This window comes from Ambystoma mexicanum, chromosome 7q (assembly GCF_040938575.1).
Source record: "Ambystoma mexicanum isolate Mex_15411 chromosome 7q, UKY_AmexF1_1, whole genome shotgun sequence".
Lineage (NCBI taxonomy): Eukaryota > Metazoa > Chordata > Amphibia > Caudata > Ambystomatidae > Ambystoma > Ambystoma mexicanum.
In genome coordinates, this window is record NC_090941.1 from 114,372,465 (window position 1) to 114,398,476 (window position 26,012).

The following is a 26,012-nucleotide window of genomic DNA, read 5'->3' on the forward strand; positions in this document are numbered from 1 at the left end:
CACCTCTGCCAAGTGTTGCACTGTTCAGACGGGCATCCATGTCACATCTGCCAATCAGGCTTCCACATACCGCTGTCACATGCATCCATGTTGCATCACTGTTGCACCCTTGACAAATACACACACATGCACATGTACACAGTGCTCATACATGCAGCCGAAAACAACATACATGCCTGACATCACGGACATGTCTACTTACATACACATTCATCCAAACATGTGTGCACGCACAACTGCATTTGCCATGCAAGCCCACACACACAAGCACCATCCATGTCTCACACATTACAGCCCTCGCATGTGTCAGACCCACGGCCCTGTACACCCCCACCCATACTCGACCCCATACAAACAGATGTGCAACCGGCACAATGCCGAATAATCACCACACGCACTGCTCACAATCAGGATGCATGTACACTCACCGCTCGACTCCAGACGGGTCTGCTTCTCTAGGACCTGGACGTGGAGCGCTGGGGATATGCGTTCCAGGACCCCCATCTGTTCTTCCGACAAATGGCCCCGGCGCCCCTTGGCATCCGCTGCCTTCAAGAGGCGCCGGGCCTTGTTCAGGGTCCTGGACCTGAAGTCCTCCCAGCGCTTCCTGACATGTTGTAAGTCCCGGACTGCCACCCCCTCCGCGTTGATGGCAGTCACGATGTCAGTCCAGATCCGAGTCCGTCCTTCCTTGTCGGCGCGGGAACTTCCGAAGAGGGCATCATACTGCCCCAGGACTTGCTCCACCAGGACACCAACTTCGGTGGCACTGAAGCTGGTGCCCCTCTGCCTCTCTGGCCGGGGGTTGTCAGTGGTCAGAGATGGTGTTTGCCCCGACATGACAACCCCAGAGGCAGGAGTGGGTGGGCAACTGGGTCCTGGGGCTGGGCTGTGGATCGATGGAATTCCAGTCGGGAGTCTTCGGTTCCAGCAGGGGTGGTCAGAGCAACAGCACCCCTGGCTGATGTGCAGGCAGCAAATGGCAGTGCACGTGGGCAGCAGGCAGTCAGGCAGCAGCAGATGGCAGGTGGGAGCGTGCTCGGGGCTCTGGGGGGCAGTAGTTCGGCCTTCTGGGCAGGAGCGTGGTCTTCCGTGTGCTTACGCATGGCCAGCTTGGCACGGAGTGATTTGGCACGTGAAAATCCTGCACGTCAGCGTGAAAACCGAGGAAAGGCCCTTAGCGCGTAAGCGCGCATACGCGAATCTATTGGACCAAAGTCCCTCAGCGCGTAAGCGCGTCTGTGACGTGACCCGCACGGGTGTTTCCCACACAGCACGTGATGACAGAGCACACGTGGAAAGACTGCACGTCAGAGTGTCATCGCGTGTAATTGGACAGCACGTCAGAGTCTCATCGCGTGTAATTGGACAGCACGGCAGCGTCTCATTGCGTGTAATTGGACAGCACGTCAGGGTGTCATCGCGTGTAATTGGACAAAAGTGCGCGTACACGCGATTGGCCTATGTACGTGTATATCAGGTGTGCGCGGACACTTACACACGCAAGTACGTCAGCGCACCTGTATCCCGGTGTGCGCGGGAATTTCCACATGCTATTGGACTGGGTACTGGATTTCAGGGGTGCGCGGGTCACACGCTCGCCTACAACACGCGCAACGCATTAATTTGCGCGCTAAAAAAATAACAAGCTCAGACCCAGGATGAACATACCGTTCCTAGCAGCAGTGGGCGTGGCCTACCAAAGGAGGAGGAGGAGGAGGATAGTCAGGGCCAGAATATTCACACCCAGAACCAGCCTTTTCGGAATGCCTGATGACCAGGTGCATGGGAGGTACAGGTTTCCACCACACATCATACTGGACCTGGTAAGTGAGTGGGAGGATGACCTCACATCACCCACCCTGTGCTCCCAAGCACTCAGCCCCCTGGAGAAGGTCCTCAATGTACTGCACTTCTTAGCCACTGGATCATTTCAGCGGACAAGTGCCATTGTGGGTGGTGTATCACAGGCCACCCAGTCACGCTGCCTACACCAGGTCTTGAACATCATCACTGCACGCCCATCAGTCCGCAGGCACATATACCTGCCCAGAACCCCTGCAGAAAGGCATGCTGCCGCCCTGGATTTCTACGCTGTGGCACGATTCCCCAAAGTGCTAGGTGCCATCGACTGCACCCATGTGGCTCTACGTCCCCCCAGGGCATCTGAGCACATCTATAGGAACCGCAAGCACTGGCATTCCATCAACGTGCAGGTAGAATGTAATGCCAAGGGAATCATCACCTCAGTATATGCCAACTATCCCGGGTCCACCCACGACAGCTTCATTTACCGAATGTCCACCCTAAGCCGGGACCTAGAAGCTGGGCGGCATGGCGATACATGGCTGCTTGGTGAGTATGAATGCCACTGCACATGCATGCATGTCAGATACTGGGCAAGGTCACAACCCCACCAATGATACCAATCACCACCTCCACAGGGGACAGTGCCTACCCTCTCAGCCCCCACATGATGATGCCAATTCGGAACCCCACCACGCCACCCCAGGTAAGATATAACGCAGGCCACATTACAACCCGGGGCATAGTGGAGCGCACATTCGGAGTGCTGAAGTCACGCTTTCGCTCCCTTGACCGTTCTGGCGGGCAGCTGTTGTACGCTCCCCCAGTAGTGTGCAGGATCATAGTGGCAGCATGTGTCCTGCACAACTTTGCAACACGCCGGGGCCTGGCCGTGGACATGGTGGTGCCCCCCCATCCCCAACCACATGCACAGCCGCTGCGCATGGGAGGGGAAAGGGCACGGGGGGAGGCAGCCCGTACACAGCTAGTGGCTAATTGCTTCACATAGAAATCACACCCCTGTGGAGTGCACACTGCCCTGGCACATTCCATCTGACAATCAATGATGACTCAACCTGACACTGACCCTGAATGTCTGGAGAAAGAACCGTGAAAACCATATCAGCCTGAGATTGTTCACCTGGAAGTGTCACAATGTGTGCATCCCTACCCACACAGACACCACCAATGCAGTTTTGTGAAGTTACACATTCAAGCAGCTAAAATGAATACCCACTTGCAAAATGCAACAAGAGGACAGTGCCATGTCAGCCAACCCAACCCCAGCACCGCCACACCACACACCGTGCCATGTCATGCTATTTGCAGGTAAACAAAGTAATCCCCACAACATGACACTAGTGTCACAATGTACAGTGTCCCTATTAGAAACTTGCAACACCTGAAATGCTCACAGTAATGCCGGACCAACAACAAACTTCAGCACGTACTACCATTAACATGACATCACTAATGTTAAATATTAGTAGTCTCACCACCTGGAAAGGCCTGCACTCCCACCACTACCAACTGTGCAGTGTTGGCGCCATGTAGTGTTGTAGGTGCACTGCTGCCAACATGGACCACATCTCCAGACTAGAGGTCCTTGTGTAGACATGAGGAAGGGACCTGCAAATTGGGAGGTAGACACAGAAGATGAGTTACACATCAATGCAACATGCAGTGTACAACACAACAGCAATATGCACTAGGAATGTATACACAGTATTGACTACAGACTGCCCACACAGCTCATGGGAGTCCAACGTCACTGTGTAATTCACTGTCACTTGGGCACACCCTTTGCAAGCCCATGGAAACAGGAAGCAGGAGGGGTGTGTGTGACTCAAACCCAAGCATCTGAACCAAATACATTACAAGCCTGCATGTGCCCAGCCACAATGCAGCGTATGCCCACAGGAACCACGGAAGCCAACAAATCGTCCCAAAAAAATTGGGAATAAAATAAATAAAAATGAAAATAAAAATAAAAATAAAAAAAAATAAAAAATGGCCATTGAAGGGCCCGGGGGGGTTGGGGAGGCCACCCAGGAGGTCCGAGGACAGGATGCACACCAGAACCCACCTGCGTGGATCCTGGGAAAAAAAACACCTCCATGGGCTCATGGCCCACACGGCTACCCTATTGTGGGAGTATCACTGCTGTCGCTATTATCGCCCTGTGCAGCTGCATCCGGAGGTGGTTGCACTATGGGAGGCAGCCCACGCAAGGCCCTAGTCTGCTCCTCCATGGCTGCAAGCATGCGGGTGTGGTAGGTCTGGTTCTGGAGGATGAGTGTGCGGAGGTCCCCATGCAACAACTCACGGGATGCCCGGACCTCCGCCCTCGTTGCCTGCATCTCAGCTGAGAGCGTACGGGTGAGATGCTCCAGCTGCTGTTCTGTCCTTTGGTGTGTTGAAGCCTCAAGCTCAACAAGAGTCGTCCTGAGGTGAAGGAGCTCCTGCCTCAGGGCTTCCCTGTGGCCCTGGGACTCAATGGAGATGGCCTCCTGCAGAGTCGCCAGTGCCGCCCGCCTGTCCCTGTTGGACCCCAACATGTCCTCCCTGTGTGACTGGCAGATGGAGTCGGTTGCCTGCTCTAGTCGCTCCATCAGCCTTTCAGGGGGGACAATGGAAGTGGCCACCCTATCCATGGCCTGAGCCATCATCTCGGATGATGCTGCCTGTTGGGTTGCCATACCGTAAATGGATTGCTCCCATGCGGTATTGCGAGGTGGCGTACGGCCACCACGTCGGCGGGCACCACACCTGTCTGGGGCAAGGCGAACTGCGCCTTGCTGTGCCGGCACTGCCTGAGGCTGCAGGACTGCATTCCCCCTCTGATCTGCTGGCCCAGGTACAGGATCAGATGTTGCGGAGTGTGACCCTGCATCCGTAACCACCAAAGGCGTAGCTGCCAACACTGACATCCCCATTGAGGGTTCTGACCCTGGTGCAGGTGGGTGAGACAGAACAGAATCCCTCCCTGGAACACTCACCTGCGACGGCACGTAGCTCTCATCCGAATCAACACCTGAGTACAGCTCGGGGGAGGTGCAGCCAGAGACACCCCTTGAGAGCAGGACCTGCAGCTCTTGTGGGTTCTCACCCACCACCACACCACGTCCCTCACTGGTGGTTGGTCGGCCCTCGGACCCCTCCTGGGTCTGCACCATCTCCACAACCCCAGCAGTATCAGGTGCGTCTTCCCCTGCAAAGACATAAAAACAAAGAAATGGAAACAGGCATTAGCACCATGGCACACAATGAGGGCTGAGAAGCAAGAGAACCAGTACTTGTTTGACACATGTCCCACATGACTAAAACCCTCCCATGCATGCACCCTCACTGCGTATGAAGGGCAGGCAAATGGCACACACTGATGACACCAAGATGGAAGATGAACACATTTTCTGCATGCTGCCTGGCAGTGGCATCACACATTGGCCTGTGATTGGCAGGTGAAACACACATGCCATCACACAGATGGCATGTACCATTGCTATTGAGTGAAGATGGAGAGGAGGGCAGCACCTATTCATTCAGTCCAGTTCCCGCATGTAATAGCTTTTCTAATTCAAACAGGTCAGATTCTTCACCTGGAGCTGCCAGTCCGAAATGGTGCAATTGCACAGGGACATGTTTGAACAAATGATATCCAGGTAACAAAGTCACTCCACTTTACCATAGCCATGTCAGACATGTGACTAGAGGACTGCGACATGCCTAGTAATAGTGGTGGAATGCAAACAATCTGACTAAATGAACAGTGAAAAATCAAGCAACAATGTTGTGGCAAGGTGACACTTCAAGGGCAACTGGCGTGCAGTTGGGCTAGATGTCTACTGTTGGCAGAAGGGATACTGCTATGGCCAAATGCAGCTGCGCAGGATGTATTGCATGAAGCACATGGCTGACCCATACGACTCAGGCGCACACACTCTCACCTGTCACACAAACAGAAGCCCTCACACACACCATGCACATGGATGACACACACATGCATGTGCACTCACCGGACAATGCCTCGTAATCAGCCAAATCTCCCACGCCTTGGATCTGTTCCTCCGTGACGTAGGTCCCAGCGACTGACTCATGTGGAGTGAGTTCCATGTCTACTACTGGAGACCCACCTCCAGTCACGAGAGTTGCGGCATGACTTGAGGACAGCTTACTCTTTGCCCTGCGCTTTGGGTCATTCCAGCGCTTATAGCAATCATTGGCTGTGCGCCTCACGATTCCAAGGGCACTTACGATGTCCGCAACGGTCTGCCAGTGTGCCTGGCGTTGTGCAGGTGTGGTCTTGGATCCTGCAACAATGACCATCTCGTTGTCATGTGCGGACACATACTCGACAAGTGCATTCAGTTCGTCATCCGTGAAGCTGGGCTTCCTGGATGGGCCGGACTGTGTAGCCGTGTCTGGGGCATCAGCCTGTGCCGGACGAGCACTCTTCCGCTTGGAAGGTGGTGGTGATCCTGAGTGTTCTGCGCCGCTCTGGACACTAGGGGCAGGAGCCCTGGTGGACTCTGTATCAGGAGTGTGGGATTGCACACTAGGCATGGGAGTTGGTGCAGGCATTGGCTCTAGTGTGATGGTGTCAGGGGGAATGTCAGCAGCATGGACTAGGACCGACACTGTCCAGGCTGGGTGTGTGAGGGCTGGGGTGGATGGAGCCGCAGCTGCCCCTGCAGCCTCTCCGCCCTGCCTACTTGGTGCAGCAGATGACCTTGCTGCCCCAGATGCACGTGGCATGGTGACATCAACGTGCACCAGCGCACGTGTCATAGGCCTGCTGACCTGGAAGTCAGCCATGGAGTCAGCCAGGTCTGGTGCCACAATGGGCTGGTCCAACAAGGGCTGAGCATGGATGGTGTCAGCCACATCAGCCTCAACGGGAGGGGGGGGAGATTATGGGTGCCCTTGACTGGTCCTCCACAGATGGGAGGACAGGCTCACCCTGCAAGTAACGACCACGTCCCCTACCGGATCCACCACGGCCACCACTTGTGGCTCTTCCACCTTTGCCACCCTTACGGAATCCTTGCCTCCCAGCCATGGCACTGATGTTAATGTGCGTATGGGAGTGGCTGTAAAATATTGTCCTGGGCAATTGGGGGTCAAAGGGGTTGGGTACCAGATGGTAATTGTACCCTAGTGCTCTTGCAAGGCTGATTGTAACCCCTGGGGAAAGATGACAGGTCACGCTACGCACAGGAGCCCCAAAAAAGGGAGATGACGTGCACGCAACCCCTCCTAGACCACGTGTGCAGAAAGAAAAACCTGCACTACGCTGTGGCACCCAGTAACACAAGAATGAACGTATGCGTGTCACACGCAGCCTAGAATGACCTCTGAAGGGGTAGGCTACACACGGGGCAAGCACAGATGTTAGATACGTGCGTGACTCACCGTCTGCCAGGTAAAAGAGCGTGAAAAAGGAGCGCGTTTGGTTGGCAACACCCCCGCCAAAAGAAGATTTGTACGCTGTCTGAGGAGACAGGACAACAGTAGAAGGGAGCACTGTTTGAGGGAACAGGCCCGGGTAAACCAGTAAAAGAGAAAAAAGAGAAAAAGCTGTCAGAGGTAACAGGGAATACGAACTTGAAACGCCGTGAAGTAAATCGCGTGTGAAACGACAAGAAGTACAGAATTCACCCACTCGCTCTCCACGAAAAGCACGTACAAGGAAATGGTGTTCTACGCGTACCTTTTATACAGGCCCACACGTCCAGCGTCACTTACGCGGCGTGTACCCGCTAGGGCCATTTCCACCAATTAAACGCTTTGGCCCTCATTAGGACCCTGGCGCTAAGGGGTCTGCGCCAGCGTTAGCTGCGCGGACCCCTTACCGCCAACTACGAGTTTCTGGAGCGCCATGGTCATTTTTCCGCCCGCTTTTTGCGGGCGGAAAAATCCATGGCGCTCTGGGACCTTGGTGTTAATTACGCCACCGTATTTTACGGTGGCGTAATTAACTCCTTCCCCACTCCCATTGAGCCCTATGGGGCCGAAATGGGAATGGGGAAGGGTAAATGGGACAATGGGGACTTACCGCCCCGCCGACCTCGGAATGGGGCGGTAAGTCCGCCATCGGCCATGGCGTAAAGGGACTTTGCGCCATGGCCGGAAAGTCCGTGGATGGCGGTAAAAATCCGCCAGGGTCCTAATGAGGGCCTTTGTCACTTATGCGTGTAGGGCCATTTCCACCAATTACACGCTTTGTCACTTCTGCGTGTAGGGCCATTTCCACCAATTACACGCTGCGTCACTTCTGCGTGTAGGGCCATTTCCACCAATCACACGCGATTACACTCTGACGTGCAGTCTTTCCACGTGTGCTCTCTCATCACGTGCTGTGTGGGAAACACCCGTGCGGGTCACGTCACAGACGCGCTTACGCGCTGAGGGCCTTTGGTCCAATAGAATCGCGTATGCGTGCTGACGCGCTTACGCGCTAAGGGCCTTTCCTCGGTTTTCACGCTGACGTGCAGGATTTTCACGTGCCAAATCACTCCGTACCAAGCTGGCCACGCGTAAGCACACGGAAGACCACGCTCCTGCCCAGAAGGCCGAACTACTGCCCCCCAGAGCCCCGAGCACGCTCCCACCTGCCATCTGCTGCTGCCTGACTGCCTGCTGCCCCTGCACTGCTGGGGGATGGGGGTGGTGGGAGACATGAGTGGGGGCCTGGTGGAGGCTGCCCCTGCACTGCTGGGGGGTGGGGGTGGTGGGAGACATGGGTGGGGGCCTGGTGGAGGCTGCCCCTGCACTGCTGGGGGGTGGGGGTGGTGGGAGACATGAGTGGGGGCCTGGTGGAGGGTGACCCTGGATGCTGGGGGGTGGGGGTGGTGGGAGACATGAGTGGGGGCCTGGTGGAGGGTGACCCTGGATGCTGGGGGGTGGGGGTGGTGGGAGACATGAGTGGGTGCCTGGTGGAGGCTGCCCCTGCACTGCTGGGGGTGGTGGGAGACATGAGTGGGGGCCTGGTGGAGGCTGCCCCTGCACTGCTGGGGGGTGGGGGTGGTGGGAGACATGCATTGTTGATCAGTAGTGCAAGGTGACATGTGGGTTGGCTGGGGGGCATGCCCATGGTGGATGGGCTGCCTGCGGGACATGAGCAGGGGTGCAGGGTAGTCCCCCGTGGTGTGGGCTGCCTGCAGGGGCCGTGGAGGTTGTGGAGCGTACACCTGGGAGGACCCACACGGCCAATTCACATGTAGTACTCCCCAGAACCCCTGAAATACACATTCCCTGCTGGTATCGCGTGTGCAACTTCCCGCGCACCCCTGAAATACACGTACCCTGCTCGCACTGGGCCAATCGTGTGTAGAACTTCCCGCGCACCCCTGAAATGCACGTACCCTGATGAAATCGCGTGTGGAACTTCCCGCGCACCCCTGAAATACACGTACCCTGATGAAATCACGTGTGGAACTTCCCGCGCACCCATGTAATACACATACCATGCTCGCACTGGCCCATTCGCGTGTGTAACTTCCCGCGCACCCCTGAAATGCACGTACCCTGCAGAAATCGCGTGTGGAATTTGCCACGCACCCCTGAAATACACGTACCCTGCTGAAATCGCGTGTGGAACTTCCCGCGCACCCCTGAAATACACGTACCCTGCTCGCACTGGGACTATCGCGTGTGGAACTTCCCGCGCACCCCTGAAATACACGTACCCTGCTCGCACTGGGACTATCGCGTGTGGAACTTCCCGCGCACCCCTGAAATACACGTACCCTGATGAAATCGGGTGTGGAACTTCCCGCGCACCCATGGAATACACGTACCCTGCTCGCACTGGCCCATTCGCGTGTGTGACTTCCCGCGCACCCCTGAAATACACGTACCCTGATGAAATTGCGTGTGGAACTTCCCGCGCACCCATGTAATACACGTACCCTGCTCGCACTGGCCCATTCGCGTGTGGAACTTCCCGCGCACCCCTGAAATGCACGTACCCTGCAGAAATTGCGTGTGGAACTTGCCGCAAACCCCTGAAATACACGTACCCTGCTGAAATCGCGTGTGCAACTTCCCGCGCACCCCTGAAATTCACGTACCCTGCTCGCACTGGGCCAATCGCGTGTGGAACTTCCCGCGCACCCCTGAAATACACGTACCCTGATTAAATCGCGTGTTGAACTTCCTGCGCACCCATGGAATACACGTACCCTGCTCGCACTGGCCCATTCGCGTGTGTGACTTCCCGCGCACCCCTGAAATACACATACCCTAATGAAATCGCGTGTGGAACTTCCCACGCACCCATGTAATACACGTACCATGCTCGCACTGGCCCATTCGCGTGTGGAACTTCCCGCGCACCCCTGAAATGCACGTACCCTGCAGAAATCGCGTGTGGAACTTGCCGCGCACCCCTGAAATACACCTACCCTGCTGAAATCGCGTGTGCAACTTCCCGCGCACCCCTGAAATTCACGTACCCTGCTCGCACTGGGCCAATCGCGTGTGGAACTTCCCGCGCACCCCTGAAATACACGTACCCTGATGAAATCGCGTGTGGAACTTCCCGCGCACCCATGTAATACACGTACCCTGCTCGAACTGGCCCATTCGCGTGTGTAACTTCCCGCGCACCCCTGAAATGCACATACCCTGCAGAAATCGCGTGTGGAACTTGCCACGCACCCCTGAAATACACGTACCCTGCTGAAATCGTGTGTGCTACTTCCCGCGCACCCCTGAAATTCACGTACCCTGCTCGCACTGGGCCAATCGCGTGTGGAACTTCCCGCGCACCCCTGAAATACACGTACCCTGATGAAATCGCGTGTGGAACTTCCCGCGCACCCATGGAATACACGTACCCTGCTCGCACTGGTCCATTCGCGTGTGTGACTTCCCGCGCACCCCTGAAATACACGTACCCTGATGAAATCGCGTGTGGAACTTCCCGCGCACCCATGTAATACACGTACCATGCTCGCACTGGCCCATTCGCGTGTGGAACTTCCCGCGCACCCCTGAAATGCACGTACCCTGCAGAAATCGCGTGTGGAACTTGCCGCGCACCCCTGAAATACACGTACCCTGCTGAAATCGCGTGTGCAACTTCCCGCGCACCCCTGAAATTCACGTACCCTGCTCGCACTGGGCCAATCGCGTGTGGAACTTCCCGCGCACCCCTGAAATACACGTACCCTGATGAAATCGCGTGTGGAACTTCCCGCGCACCCATGGAATACACGTACCCTGCTCGCACTGGCCCATTCGCGTGTGTGACTTCCCGCGCACCCCTGAAATACACGTACCCTGATGAAATCGCGTGTGGAACTTCCCGCGCACCCATGTAATACACGCACCATGCTCGCACTGGCCCATTCGCGTGTGGAACTTCCCGCGCACCCCTGAAATGCACGTACCCTGCAGAAATCGCGTGTGCTACTTCCCGCGCACCCCTGAAATTCACGTACCCTGCTCGCACTGGGCCAATCGCGTGTGGAACTTCCCGCGCACCCCTGAAATACACGTACCCTGATGAAATCGCGTGTGGAACTTCCCGTGCACCCATGGAATACACGTACCCTGCTCGCACTGGCCCATTCGCGTGTGTGACTTCCCGCGCACCCCTGAAATACACGTACCCTGATGAAATCGCGTGTGGAACTTCCCGCGCACCCATGTAATACACGTACCATGCTCGCACTGGCCCATTCGCGTGTGGAACTTCCCGCGCACCCCTGAAATGCACGTACCCTGCAGAAATTGCGTGTGGAATTTGCCGCGCACCCCTGAAATACACGTACCCTGCTGAAATCGCGTGTGCAACTTCCCGTGCACCCCTGAAATTCACGTACCCTGCTCGCACTGGGCCAATCACGTGTGGAACTTCCCGCGCACCCCTGAAATACACGTACCCTGATGAAATCGCGTGTGGAACTTCCCGCGCACCCATGGAATACACGTACCCTGCTCGCACTGGCCCATTCGCGTGTGTGACTTCCCGCGCACCCCTGAAATACACGTACCCTGATGAAATCGCGTGTGCAACTTCCCGCGCACCCCTGAAATTCACGTACCCTGCTTGCACGGGGCCAGTCGCGTGTGGAACTTCCCGCGCACCCCTGCAATACACGTTCCCCGCTTGGCGTTTGCTGTTTGCCAGCCCGGTGAACTGGTCCAGGGTTAGCGCAGCCTTTTGCGATGATATAGCGATTTTGATGGCTTTTCCTTGCGCGAGGGCGTTCTTGGGGGCGTTACTGGCGCTGCTGCAGGGTCGCTGCTATTCTCTGCGCAACGGCTGGTTTGGAAGCCTGAAATCCATGAATACGCTGTGCGCGGAAATCGGTTTTAGCGCACGTGCCTCAATCCCGCAGTCAATCGCACGCGGACACTCTGCGCCAGCCGCTTGCGACACTTTTCTGCGAAATTCTATGAATTACCCTGATGGACTTTCCTTGAGATATCGCAGACCATGTGTACTACTTAATTTTGAAGGACTTGGAGTCTGTTTGCATAGTTTTTGCTATTCATTAATTAATAGCGTATTACAATAGTCCAAGCAGGGCAAGATAACGGATCTGACTAAGGTCTTACAATTATTATGTGATAAGGAAGGCTTGATATGCCGTACCACTCTAAGGTGATATTGAGAATTGTGCAGAATACCATCCAAAGTGCATTTTTTTGCACCAAGGGATGCTTCCAGATGGACTGCTAGAGCTTTCGCTTTTTTTTACAACTTTTAGTTCTGTTCAATTGCCATACTGGCCTACTCAGGAGCGAGTTTGACTCTAACCTGTGGGGAGCCAAAGATCATCCGCTCAATTTTCTTGCAGTTCAAACACATCCAGTGTTTTGACATCCAGGCTTTAACTAGCCCGTAAATGTATTCAGCCGGCCCGAAACTTTGCTGTAATCCCACTCTGCTCCATAAGCAGCTGAGTGTCGTCCGCGAAGTTTGTAAAATAGATTTACATAGAAGTGAGCATATCGCAGAGAGGTTTGATGTATAGATTGAATAATGACGGGGATAACATTACAAGAGAACATGTCATATGCAAATCAGGCTTAGTCCCACCCAAAAAGGGGCATTACCGCCCAGACTGCAAGGTCAGATCCCTTCTGCACAAGAGCACAAGCAACCCAAGGTTGGTCTCAGCCATATTGATCATGATCAGTGAGGTGTAGCTTAGGTCTTTAGCGCAGGAGGCTTGAGACTCAAGCTGCACCTCACTGATGATGCCCAACAAGAATGGGTGGGATGTGGTCCTGTGAGGAAGGCATGTGACCCAACTGTTTTAATTTGCATATGGTATTTTCCCATCTATAATTGCATGGCTGACTGAAAAATGGTGGTCTGACGGTTGCCTTGCCTAGAGGTATCCAGGTGGTTATGATTAATTTGCACCCTTCCAGCCATCAACCTTCAATTCTGAAAAGCAATCTAGGACTCCTCATATAATTGTCATACAATTTTGTCCAGCTGAGCCACTGGGTTTACTTATTAATGATACCTAATAATGTATTGCTAACAAAGAAATGCTGCATTTTCTTCCAAGTCTAGAAATGTGCAGCGAGCAAGGAATGAGTGTGTCACTTGATGAAGCACTCGTTTTTCATGTACTTGATCATCAAACCTCCATTTCTAGAACTGATTGTGTGCATGCCACTCTGCGGAGCATACGATAAAGTGAACTCCACATAAGAATAAGCCGGTAGTTGCTCTCTCTCCCTTGAGAGGTAGTCAGCCCCTGGTAAATCGGAAGATCTTAGAGGCTGCCCCAGGCAATACTGAACCACCCCAGTATCGGATATTGTTCAGCACTTGCTTAATCAGTCATGACAGTCATGAGGAGAAGCCAGGGATGGCATATGTACATGACCCTTGCTCCGTCTAACTTGTCCTCATCTGTGACTCAGGCGAGCACCTTCAATCTGCCACTCATACTTTCTTTTCGGAAATATACCAAAATGTCACCTCCAGAATTCCGACTGTTGAAAATTCCGACCCCCCCCCTTACACCACATATATATGTGGTGGGGTATGGGATTTAATACAAGTACGGGGGCTGCAGGGGGTCTCCCCCGCATATGTATGTGGTGTAAAGAGAGTTGGAGAAATAAAATCTGCATTTTCGTCCATTGGACTTCTGGGCGGCGCAGTAATCACATAGATCTGTCTTTTCTCTTGTGTTGTCTGCGCGTATGTGCGTGCGTGCGTGTTTGTGTGTGTGTAAGAAAGATGGCAAAATGGGCATTTAACCAATCTGCCTTAACACTGTTCATTATGGAGCAGTTACTGTAGCACCAGGATCCACCAAATTCTGAGAAACCATTTAAATACCCTGCATCCCTGGAGAGAAAGAGTTTCACTGACCTCAGTCCTGGATTCATTATGGTGAACGTCAGACAGTGCTTGCTTCCAATCCTGCCCCTCGCAGCCAGTGGTCAAAGTGTAGGAAAAGAAGTACTGGAACTATGTTCCCTACTGGCCTGCCCCCGCTCCCCACAAACCCCATCATCACGCCCCCTCCCACGCACAATACAAAGCCCCAAACACATGCACTTGTCGTTTAAAGGAAAGTTCAGGGTAGTGCAATGAATGTGCAAGAAACCATTCCGGAACAGTTTCTTTTTAAAATAAACGTATAAGAACAGTAAAAGGTAATAAAAGAAAAGTAGATGAGCACCGCTCCCAACTGCCCCCACCCACTTTGACCACTGCTCTTAGCCTGTGGTTTCTATGAAAGTCAGAAATTCTGCTATTCCTAGATGCTGTTCCACCACATGAGCCCATTAAAAGGGATTCCATGTGCTTCCCAGGTCCGGGAGCAGCTTGGATGTATCCTATGAGGGGCTGCTAATTCATACACAGTCACGCGCTGACAAAGTTCATAACTGTCTTTTATCCTCACTGCTTCTTGACGTTAAGGGCCTAATTCACAGAACGTTTAGTGCGGAGCAAAGTGACTGAAATGAAAAAAAACACTTTGCACTGGGTCTAATTCACAGAGGATAGCAAAGTACCTTGCACTGCAAAAGTACTCTTTGCACCGTGCTAAATGGGCCTAATTTACACACAGAAAAAGACGTCTGCGCAGACGTAGTGCTTTTTTTGTGAATTAGGGCAAACAGACTTTGCTCCGCAAAAATACACTTTGCTCTGCTCTGTGAATTAGGCCCAGTTCAACGTGTTTGTTGGTAGTGCAAAGTCACTTTGCACCGCGCTAAAGATGCCATGAATTAGACTGCAAATTTCTTAGATCCGTATGAATTAGTTCTTTATGTTTCCCCTTGACCTTGCTCGCAACACTACAATGTGGGCGCACATTTTCCTTGAGTATCTGCTGCCTCTTAACACTCTTGCCTGATTTACTTTCATTGTCAAATAGGCAGGTTGTCTGCATCCTCTGAACATTCTTTGCTTTTGTAATGTTTCTAACATGGACCAGACCCAATTTTTCTATTAATGTTTGTGTTTGATCTTTTTTTAATTGGGGGGGTGCAGGGGATGTTTTGCAATTAGAGGAGATGCATTTTGTATACACTTTCCAAGGATACTACTATGGCCATAGAAGCTCTTCTCTGCAGAGAAGGGGTCACTCTCCTGCCTGAATTATGTGCTAAAGGCCAACGTGTAGATTCGATTTCATGCTAGATTTACAGAATTTGGCCAGAGAAAATCAGCACCAAATTGCCACAGTTTGATAATAGGTTCCTGCTATGTTTCAAAATGAGAATGGGTTTTTAACCATTCATTATTGGAAAAAAGACCACATTTTGCCAAAATAAACCTTTTTTGCAGCAATGATTTGGCCTTTGCAGGTAAATGCAAAGTTTTCAGTCTTCAGGATAATGTGAGGATCTCCAGTTGTACTTGGGTTTATTTGTCCTGTCTGATTTGGACTAGACTTGCAGGAAACTAAGTTGTCTGATTTCTAGGTAATACTTTAATGAAAAGCAGCGGTAATGTTAGAGGGTACATTACTGCATACAGTAATTCTGCCTATTCCCAATGGCATCTCATAAGTCTCAAATATGGGGAATAACAGAAAAACTAAATGAGGCAAGGAAATTACTGTTACCACTTGCGGTAATGCCTATTCAATGCGGAGCTATTATTTTAGCTAATACTGCCATATTTATGAGGAGACACCTAGTCTGGTAATTCTGTCATTTACAGAGTTCTTCCCACCTTTTCACTCCTGGAACAACGTGTCTATTCAACACCAATTTTGAGCACTTGTTATGCACATATTTGTGCTGCATGGATCCAATGTTGGGAATACGTTTTTTCTGTTATTTTACATAGTTACCAACATTATCCATTCCAATCTGTAGGTTCGTATCCACTCCAGGTATTTTCTTTGCATTCTGGGACTTGTAGTTCTGCTTTACCCATTATAAACCCCAGACTACAAGTCTCAGAATTCAAAGAAAAAACCCATACTGGATAAGCTTCTACAGATTGGAATGCATAATGTTGGCAACTATGATTTTATTGAGAGTAAAAAGGGTTGCCTGACCCCGGCACATCTGCTCCTTCAGTGAACAGCAGGGTCTATCACAGAAAAGGGTGGACAAAAGGCCGAAAACCTGAGTACTACATTTGGAGTCCAAAGGCCCTTGCAATATCAAAATCAATTCAGTTCAAGGGCTGATGAAAAACTGTTTTGCGCATTAAAATTTGTAACCTGATAAAATATTTAAGCAGTACATGCTTGGACATCATTTAGGGGCCGCCAGGGGTCACAACTGTGACCCCTCAGGTCTCCCTTGCTACCCCTGTGGTCTCCCTTGCTAGTGTAGAGGAGGTCCCAGACATGGCCTACAACCCTACCCCTCATTTCGAGTTGTCAGTAAAGTACTCGCCAAGGTATGTGACGTATGAGGAGCAGCTGAACCAACAGAGAGCTGCAATGGGCCTCTGCCCTATATACATCAAAAGAGCTGTACCCGTTGAAGCGCCCATGACCAGAAAACCCTGGGCGGCACGTTACCCCATCAGACAGCCATACCAGTGCTGATATGAAATGATGAGTATTTACAGACTGTCCATGAGGAGACACAAAGAGCCCTGATGGAAGGCAAATGGTGATGAGACGAGGGCCTGGACAGACTAACGCACGAGAGAAGGCAACACGCGAGTGTGAAGAGTCATGAAAACAAGTACAAGAGACACGAAAGACAACACGATGTTGAAACATAAAAGAATCATAGCTGAGAACCAAGATGGAAGAAGTGAAACAGCTAATGTGTGTAAATAGGCTTGGAACGCAAGCTAAGTAATCGATACTGCTTGCAATGCTTAGTAGAAGAATAGAGCGGCAATCGCCAACTATATATCTACCTCAACAAGGCACAATGTACTTGTGCAACTCCATTTTGTAAAAGCAGAAGTACACCCAGGCGGCCAAGGCCTGAATGGCCAGGTTTCATACCCAAGCCAGCGAAAAGAGCAGAATCGAAACCTAACAGAGGACGGCTCAGGCGTGGGAAATCAAGGTCAACCCAAGAAGGGGAGGTGAGCTTCAGCTAAGGAGAATCGAAACTTCAGAGCATACCAGCCTGCCACGCGAAGGTCAAGATAAGGAGTCCTAGGCAGGTGGTGGAGCTACAAGGAGAATTAAATACACGAAAAGCTGGAAACTGAAGCAGGTACCACCGCCTGATGTCATCCAGAACCCGAGAATGGCATAACTTTTCCTGATAAGAGACCACAGTTTCGAGGCCGTCCTTAGCCAACTAATTGACACACCGCCCTAAAACACTGATTGATGGAAAGGAGGCAGGGTGAATCTTGGGGCACTAGGCACCTGGGTGTCTATTCTGCATGCTTCTAATTAAAGTGGAGATTTATGTTTAGGGTGTAACTTGCCCAATCACAATGGACCATGTAATCTATAGTCCTATAGACACTGTAACCAATTGGACGTCGTACTTGAAGTGACGCCAATCACATGTGATGTAGAAGGATGGGCGTAGACGCCCACCTGATAAGAGTTAACCAATCCACATGCTCTGTTGTCATATACAGATATAGCACCTATACATAAGTTACCTTTCCTAACCAATTATATTGCATGATGATTTTTTATGGAATTAGACGTCAGTGATGATGAGTTTAGCCTATAGAAACGGCTGTTTGACTGAAGTTCGAGGAAGTCGGAGTGAGACAAGTGATCGCGATGGTGCTGATTTCCATTTGTTGAAGTGCTCGCTATTAAACGGACTTCCCTTTGCCAACTTATTGAGTCCTCATTATTGAGTCGTGCAGGAGTATGTGAATCCAGCACCCTGTCCTCACATGGTGCAGCTATCTTGTCTTACAAGTTCCAGAAGGTGAGTACTGACCAATGGGCCCATCAGTAACTTCCTCTCCTCTAGAACACTTGGTAGCAGAGGATGGTTTTAGCCATCGATTATTGATTATCGATTGATATAGTTGTAAGACACCTTTAGACCGATGGCACAAAGTAACTCTAGGCCTTCAGTAACATCACAAGTCCCTTCGCCATTCCGGCTGAGTACACTCAGAAGCTCCCAGTGGACAATGATAGAGGAAAAATTTCAAAAATCTGCAGTGGGTCTTTCCAAGCATAACCCTTCTCATTCCCACGTGCAGCAGATCCGACGAAAACCTTAAAAGCAGGAAGAGGAAGGGGCGGTGATCCCGAAGTTCCAGAGAGGAAAAGATGCGATCAGTGAGTGAAACAACAAAACTCGTTACCTTTGCAAATGTCTCATAGGCATTAGAGTAAGTAGGGGTAAGGTAACAGAGGGTGGCGGAGAAAAATAAAGTATTTAAAAGTAGAGAAGACGGTATATATCTAGGGGGTTAATGACTCGAGTATAAAAAATAAAGAGGAATATCAGGGGGGCACCTGAGATAAAAAACGTAAAGAATACCAGGGGGGCACCTGGGAGAAAACGTAAGGATTACCTGGGGGGGGGGGGCACCCAAGAGAAAAATGAAGAATTTGCCTTGTTCCTGCACTTTAAAGAGTGGTCAGAAGGAACGTGAACCTAGAGCCCACAGAGGGGGGACAATTTAGGCTACGGTGACGATTGAAGACGTCATAAAGGGGTTCGTTCAGATCCCATGGTGGGGTATTGATTAGAAGGCAGGTATATGTATGACCAGCTGGTGTCCGTCTAGTCCATCAAGCAACTGTCATATGTGTTTTGCTGTATGTTAAATGTAAAATAACTGCATTGATGATTGATTGAAATGCATTTTTGGCTTTACGCGTTTCTGTAACTAAGAGGGAATCGCCAATGAATTGATGGGTTTTTGAGTAAATTGATAGTATAAATTTTGTCGGGAAAAGGAAAAAATTGGATTGGAGCTTGCGTATGTGGTACTCGCTCATACTAGTGGAAAGATTAAAGAACTGTGTAAAGATTGTTGGTGACGAAATTAAGAATGGAGGAAGTTACCCCACTTGCGCATTTATGCAAGCAACTGCCCAAACATGCAGTAAAATTGAAGAAATATAGCCAGGAATTGGTTAAAGGTACTGCCAATAAGATGTTTATGCCTTGGCCCCAGAACGGGTCACTTTCTAAGGCTGTTTTACAGCACATGACAACATTCCTACATGCCTCATATACCGGCAAGAAGCTTGAGAAACGCCTTACCGTTCTCGAACTTTGGAAAATATTCGTGCAAGCGAAGGAGGAAGAATCACCCGCAGACTGGATATTAAATGTATGTACAGAGGGGAGTGAGTCACCTACCGTACCACCAGCCCCGCCGGAACCAGTCATTGAGGGAAGCAAGTCAGAGGGTCTTTACCAGTTAAGAGAGCTCAAAGCAACCACAGTGTATAGCAACCCCGCATATGAGTCACCTACATGCAGCAGTGACGAGACTAGAGAGAAGGAGCAGGAAATTGATTTGGTCTCCACAGTCCCGAGGGACAAGGAGAGGCGCGGAGATGGAAGAAGGGATCAGGCACAGACTATTGCACCTCTCGATAAAGAGAGAGAGGGAAAGAAGCCGAAAGGAAGTGATGAGACAGCATTCGCAAAAGACGAAAGGATGGGAGGACAGATATTATAGAAGTTAGATGGAAAGGGAAGTGATGATGTAAGGACGAGAGAAAGGCCTGATGAAGAGCGAAGAAAGGAGAAAGAAGCAAGGGATGAAAGGAAAAGACAGAAGGATAGACTGAGGCGAGAAGAATTATATCGCGAAGAGCAAGGAATACCGCTCAGTCGCACACAGTATTCAGCCTATGAAAAATACAGGCTGAACATGTTAAAGTTAGAGGAAGAAAGGAGAGTGCACGAAAGGAAGTAAAAAAGCGGGAAGATGAGGGGATTAGAAGGGCAAAGGAACGTAGAGATGAACAAATGAGAGAAGTAGATAAGGCTAGAGAAGAAGCAAAAAAGCGAAAAGAAATAGACGAGGAATTGGAACGTAAACGAAGACAAAGAGCAGGAGATTGTGAGTATTTGGAGCGGGAAGTCGTTAAACCCAATCCTACGGTATAGTGGGAAGACATAGAAGAATTCTTTCCTGCAAGCGATGCGGTACCAGGTACAAGCGGGACAAATATTGACAATGACTTCGACACCAGAAGTATCAGGGAAACGATTGATAAAATATATGATTAGATGGGATTGGAACTAGTTTACCAAGGTGGAAGAGAAGATGAGCGCTTAGAGAGCACTCAGCTATATGACACTGAGGATAACACCCAAGGTAGTGGGAGCAGGGGACTGTCTATTGACAGGCTGGAGATCAGGCAGATCAAAGAGGATGCAAGGAGCTGCGTAAACTGGGATCACTTAGAATCTGACTCCGGCGCGGATACGGAGGACGAGGTGCATGAAGAAGGGAGACGATGCAAAAAGCCGCTCCCACAAGGCAAAGGGGTACGATGGTCCGACGCTAGTGAATTGAGCCCAGGACATCGAAGCATACTAAGGTACATGACAAACGTGAGGGAACTCCCCACGATCAGAAGTGGGAGCCAGCATCTACCTATACAGGCAAATTAAGGGCACTGCCGGGTAGATGACAAGGCGGGAATACTGCCCCACCAGTTGACAGGAGAGCTGTGGGAAAAGAAAAGGAAGACTGTGCATTTCAATTCCCGCTGCTGGAAAAAGGGGGAGCAAGGCCGCAATATATTCCATGGCCGCACATGGACCGAGAAAATTTGAAAAATAAGCTTCCAATGCTGACATCGGGAGCGGGGAAATGGATACATGAGTTAGAAAAGATGACCGGGGGAGTCACCTTAGCCATAGGGGACATTAAGGGCCCCTTGATGGCCATACTTGGTGAAAGGGCTGACGATGTGTGGAAATGGGCTGGGTATCAGAGGTTAACAATAACTAACACTACCCATGACGGAGCACCGTTTAATAATTGTAGAGCAGCAGTGTGGAAAGCACTGCGAACACTGTACCCAGACACCTCAGGCATGGGAGCTAAAATGCCTCGGAAAATAAAAGAGTCAGAGGATCCATTGATTTATATCCAGAATTTTCACGACGCGTGGGTGCTTGAAATGCATGAATATTGGTCAAAGCAATCCCTGTCTTTTACCACATATTGTGTCAAGGGTTGCCTGAACCGGTGCAAAAACAGCTCAAGAAATTGGTAGGGATAGAAGCCAAACCGTGGGCCGAAATCCAATTGCCAATTGCACACTACTGCAGATTGTTACAAGAAAAGAACTGAAAAAGGAAGCAACCCGTAAGGGGGAGGAAGCGAAGTTGGTACAAAAGAAGCTCTCGAAGTATACTTTCAAGGGAGCCATGTTGACCAGCCCAGACGGACCCAGCATGCAGCAAGCGAATAACCAAGGTAATACAGGATTTTACCCGAGGGGTAGAGGATTTAGAGGAAGAGGATTGCAAGGTAGCCAGGGAGGTTTCCACAGTAATCAGGGAGGTTTTCAGAATAACCAAGGTGGATTTCAGAATGTACAGATGGGCGGTCAAGCAATGCCGGATGGGCAGATGATCCGACCACCACCAGTATGTTGGTTGTGTGGAATGGCAGGACATGTGGCGCGCATGTGCAGAAACCAAGGCACGTGGCAAAATGGCCAAGGAGTGGGAATAGGTATGGTGAATCAGCCTACTGTCCCACAACAAGGCGGTGCACAGTGTCACATAGTGCAGCAGCAGGCTTGCCACAGAGTGCACAACAAGGGTTCCAACCTCCGAACATGGCGAACTTGCAACAGGGGCAACCCCAACAGGCACCACCGCCAGTGCCCCAGGGGATGAACTCTGGAGGGGGAACCAACCCTGGGAATGGGGGTATTCCACAAACTTACAGCGGGCCGAACCTATACATAAAATAGGACAGCTCACGGGAAACTCTGTTGTGCTCTATCCTATCAGTGACACCAGACCCTAATAGGGAACCCAGGGCAAATGTCACCATAGGGGGTAAAGAATATTCCTTCTTAGTTGACACGGGTGCGACCTGTTCGTGCATATGAGAAGGCAAGTTTTCCTTGTCCGGCGAGGCTATAGATACTCAGAGTTTCACTGGAGCTCATAGCAGAGTTCCCTTTACAGACGCACTCCCAGTCTCCGTGGGAGAGCGTAAAATGAATATACCCTTATTGTATTCACGTCAGTCCCCAGTAAATATCATGGATCGAGAATTGATGACAAGGTTGAATATGACAATCTCATTTACTGAGGATGGTATAGTGTGCTCCACACCAGGAATGCATTATTCAAATGTGTGCGAAATGATCAGAGCATACTCTGGACGTGCAGCCATGAGAGTTATACCGCTGGAGCCAGAGGTTTTTGCATATGGCGTGCAAGTGCTTATGGCGGGATTGCCAGGCCTCGCGGACAAAACTATGAGAACCCCTGACGAGTTTCTATTTAGACCGAGAATACCTATGCACGAAGAAGAGGAACAAATATTTCCCTTGGAAATACAATCTGCCGCAGTAAGAGGGGAGGTGGTACTGGTAGAAGGATATGATGACGAAGGAAGAAAATGGTGCGCTATTATCGCCATTGAAGAAGGGTATCGAGTAACTGACATCACTGACGAGAATCTGTTCGAAGAACACCCTGACTTAGAAGAGACGAGAGTGGAAGTAAGTCTCATGTTCTGGGTCAAAATTATCAAACGAGAAGTGCCACAGAGAATGATGTTGGTGCTGGTACGTCCAGAATACTTTGAGGATGACATGGTCCAGGTGCCTGTCACAGTATGGACAACAGGGCCTTATGACGTAGGACTCATGAAAGGGGCGGGAGAGGTGAAAATCAAACTAAAACCAGGAGCGACCCTACCAAGAGCGTAACAATATCCCATGTCCAGAGAAGCAGATGAAAGGATCGCAAAGACAATTTCCGCCATGATGGAGCAGGGCATCCTAGTGACATCAGAATCACCCTGTAACACGGTGATCTACCCCGCCAAGAAATCAAAGGGAGGGTCTTGGCGTTTAATCCAGGATTTAAGGGCATTAAACAATATCGTTGAAGCCGAGTTCCCTCTAGTCCCTAACCCGTCTACAATCCTATGCAACATGCCCACTGAGGCAAAATATTTCACGGTGATTGATTTGAAAAATGCATTTTTCTCAATTCCGTTGCACCGTGACTCACAAGATTTGACATCGTTTACCTCCAGGCAAATGCGCTTGAACAGCACGAGACTGCCACAGGGGTATTGTGAGTCCCCATCCATTTTTAACAGAGTCTTGCAAATGGACTAAGCAATATTGCGGTGGACAGTGTTGTTTTACAGTATGTAGATGACATTCTGATCTGCAACACCACTGAAGAGCAATGCAGGCGTCATTCTGTCCAGCTACTAACTATACTGGCTGATAAGGGATACAAAGTTGACTAGGAAAAGTTGCAGTACTTTACAACAGGAAGTGTTGTACATAGAGCAACTAATCTCTCATGAAGGGAAAAAGATAACCCCAGAGAGGTCTGAAGCTATCATGAACACGGCCAAGCCACGCACGATAAAACAAATGCAAAGCTTTTTAGGCCTGTGCAATTATGTCAGAGCCTGGGTCTTTGACAACAGCTCTTACACCAAGACCTTGCTTCAGGCCCTGAAAAAGGCCCCGGCGACAAAGGTAGAAATCAAATGGACTACAGCAATGGAAAAGGGTTTTACAGAACTCAAGTGGGCAATTTGTAAGGCCCCAGTTCTCGGGATCCCTAATTATGCAGAAGAATTCTATCTGTTCTCACATACCGACAGCAATTTTATGACTACAGTACTTGCTCAGCGAACATCACTGGGGTGCAAGCACCTAACATATTACAGCGGGAGTCTGGACCTGGTCATGAGGGGCCACTTCCCATGCGAACAAAATCTTGCTGCCGCCACATTCGCCATCGAGAAGGCTTTTTCAATTGTGATGGGGTGCTCCATGACATTGTACGTCGAGCACTCACTGTACGCCATACTAGAGAAGCCAAAGGGCACACTGACATCTCAAATTGCATCCGCCTATGAGGTGATTATCTCGAACCCATCGATCAAAATAGTGCGATGTAAAACTGTAAACCCTGACACATTCATAGTAGAACCACTAACAGAGGCACCTTTCCATGACTGCAAATTATAAAGAATTCTATGATGAAATCCCCAGGGTAAAAGAAAATGCCCTGCCAAGTGGAGAGATCATCTTCATTGACGGGTCTTCGAGGATCGACCAAGGAGATGGACAAAGATATGCAGGCATGGCCGTGGTAAAAAACCCGGCAAATGGAGAGTTTCAGGTACTTGTCAGTGCGTGAATACCATCTCACTATTCAGCCCAAGCTGCAGAACTAGTGGCACTGATACTCGCCATTGAAAATCATGAAGATCAGGAAGTGACGGTGTAAAGTGACTCCGCCTATGTGACTTCCACCGTGCACGCAGGCTTAGCACGATGGAAAAGGAGGGGTTACCTCTGAGCAGACGGCACGCCAGTGCAACATGCAGCCCTATTGGATAGGCTGATAAAAGCACTACAGCTCCCAGTGGGCATAGCGGTCGTGAAATGCGCCACTCATACCAAGGGGACAGATTTCGTGTCACCTGAAACCATGAAGCAGACACGGAAGCCAAGCGCATGGCATCCAAGAATGAAACGATCATGGAGGTGGCACGCAACCATGAAAGAATGATGGTAGCACAAGCCACACCAGAGGCCTATAGCAATATGGGGCAGACTCGGCTAATGGAGCTCCAAGGGGAGGCACCTCAGGAGGAGAAGAAGTTATGGAAGCGTCGAGGGTGTTCTTTAAACCCCTCTGACGGATTGTGGAGGCAAGACAGCACTCGTAAACCGGTAATGCCTGTCACCCTTCTCAAGGTAGCATTAGAACAGCTTCACTACCCCATACACATGTCAAAGGAAAATCTTGCTGCAACGCTCGCAGAAGACAGGTTCACGCCGAATTTAGCGGAGCATGTTGCATTTTTTATGGTAAACTGCATAATCTGCCAACAATTCACCTCTGGGCACACATTAAAAGTAGTGAGAGGGATCATTCCCAGACCAAATGGGCCGTTCCAGCACCTGCACATCTATTATGTCGATATGATCCAGGTGTGTAATGGGTACAGGTATTTAATTGTGGTGGTGTTTCCTTTTTCAAAATGGGTAGAAGCAGGTCCCTGTACACACCCCGATGCAGTCTGTGCCGCATAATTTCTGTTGAGGGAAGTGTTCCCTAGATGGGGGGTGTGCAAGGTAATGAGATCAGATAATGGGCCCCATTTTGTAAATAAAGTTTTTGAACAGATTAGCTTGCTGCTTGGTATAAAGCACAAGTTCTCATCGGCGTATCACCCGGAGGGAAATGGTATATGTGAGCGGCTCAACGGCCTGTTAAAGGAGAGGATAGCCAAGTTGAAGCTCACATTAAGGATGGGATGGTTGCACTGTCTCCCACTGGCATTGTATGCTCTTCGGAACCAACCAGGCTCCGACCATCATCTCACGCCGCACAAAATAGTTACTGGTAGAAGGATGAGGACCTCTCTTACTCCCCGAGACAGGGCTAGATGTGATGCCCAGCCAACTAGGGAGGATCTGGGCGAAGAGATGAAAGCCTATCTTGATTGTTTGACATCCAGCGCCTCTGTCATTCAGGCCAGCTGCAGCGATGGCGAAAAGGGGACAGCACAGCACAAACCACAGCTACAGCGCTGATGCAGCTCTCAGCCTTTGTGCGCCCCTCATCTTCCCTGGTGACAGTGTCCTCGTAAGACACTT